The sequence below is a fragment of the Ruditapes philippinarum genome, unplaced genomic scaffold (genome assembly GCF_026571515.1).
Source record: "Ruditapes philippinarum isolate M1 unplaced genomic scaffold, ASM2657151v2 ctg2141_1_1_1_1, whole genome shotgun sequence".
Lineage (NCBI taxonomy): Eukaryota > Metazoa > Mollusca > Bivalvia > Venerida > Veneridae > Ruditapes > Ruditapes philippinarum.
This window is the reverse complement of record NW_026852888.1, coordinates 80145-82164: the sequence shown is the minus strand read 5'-3', so window position 1 is coordinate 82164 and position 2020 is coordinate 80145.

Sequence of the window (2020 nt, the reverse complement as noted above, 5' to 3'; positions counted from 1 at the left end):
GAATAAATTTACTGATGTTCTCAAGAAAAAAAACTCAAAGGATCATAGTGCAACTGTTATATGTCTTCCCTTCGGCAGCATCAAAAGAAGTTTTACAATAACTTTTTAGCACGTCCGTCCTATTATAACCATACGTCAAGTGGTTGTTGACCAGCCGCAAGTATTGTAACAATAATAAGTACTGGAAAGGTAAATAACCTTTAAAGTAAAACGTTCCAAGACAGATATGGTTTCAGGTTATGCCGATGTTTGAAGATAGACACAATAAACGGCTCAAATGAAACACAGCTTCTCTCTACAGGGTAACTAGCGCAATCCGGAATCTTTAATGAATAACCACAACAGCAAAATGGAAATTGTTGCAGGCTTGGTTTGTATGAGCATGTAACTTGACCCGAGATTTGACAAACAGATACTGAATATTGGGTTGTCTTGATTTATAATCTTTTTTTTATATAATTTATTGTTTTCTCTGTGATCATAAAGTAATAAAATGTACATAACATATAATAAACTTCAGTGCAAGTAATACAAAAGCATAGTCACAAAGAGTTGTTTTTTTTCACACACAAGTACACGCACACGCACGCACAAACATCCGCACCTATACACCCACATTTTCAATTCATAAATACCAACAAGATCTATAACTATACATATTCCGAACATAACGCAAACACAAACAGCACACATACATGATTTATAATCTTTTGGGGGACTAAATTCCAGTATTCCTTAATGACAATTTGTAGGATTATGGAGCATGAAAATTTGTTGCGAAACACAATAAAAATAAAATAATTTTGACACCAACTGGGTTTGAACCTTTAACCTTCATGTTCTCGACCTTTCATTATGTAATGGGTTGTATGGACTTGAAATGGAAATATATTTTCACATAATTAAGTTATTTTGAAACGCGACGGTATTACATTTCTAAATAAAGACTAATTCTATGATTACTATTTTACTACAAAATTAAGTTTCAAATGCCATTGAAACTATCTTCTTTCCTCCTACACTCCTTGCCAAGAAACAACTAAAAGTTTCATTAAAAATCATGAGAGCACTCTGCTCACAAGTGATAAGGTTTATCTACAGATCAAACTCTGTCAATGAAGGAAAAATACCAAAAGGTGGCACAAAATTAATTTAAATAATACAAAAACAACATTAAAGTGACGACGTTAAATCGATTTAATAGAAAAATTGAAACTAGTTTAATTCATATTCTGATATGTTTGACACTGAAATAAAAGAAGATTATGTGATCTGATCAGATTTATCGCGGTTGTAAAAATATTGAACGAATTGTTAATGCTTGAAGTCTTCAGTTATTAAAAGGCTTCAAGTGGTCTGTTGTCCAGATGTCATATTGCATACCTAATACAATTTATAACATAATTTTTATACAAATCAGCCAAAGTTAAACTAGTTAAAATACTTAACATCATTTTATTCATTCAGGTTTGGCTTTTTGCAGAATATTTTGTTTATTAGCAACAAGAAAAACATTTCCGAAGTATGTATTTTTTAAATATTGTATATATTTTAGCTTACATACTTTTGTTTGAACTTTCACAGCATAGAATAAAATGGTTATATGCATGTATGTCCCTGTTTATGTTATCATAAGAATACATTTTTTTTATTTATTTATATATATTTTTTTTAATACTATTCATATTTTTAATATACACTTGCCCCTCACCGCTGTGGGTTCGAATCCCGACAGGGACTTTGGATTCTTTCATGTGAGGAAGCTATCCAGCTAGCTTACGGAACGTCGGTGGTTCTACTCAGGTACCCGTTTGTGCCTGAAATAATGCACGGAAGGGCACCTGAGGTCTTCCTCCACCAGTAAAGTTTGAACGTCGCGATATGACCTATACTGTGTCGATATGACGTAAAACCCAAAACAAATAAACAAAATATTTTTAATAATGTGGATTCATAAGAAACAAAACCCTTATACATCCATTCATATATTCAATAACAGGGACAAGTTCAAATACAACAA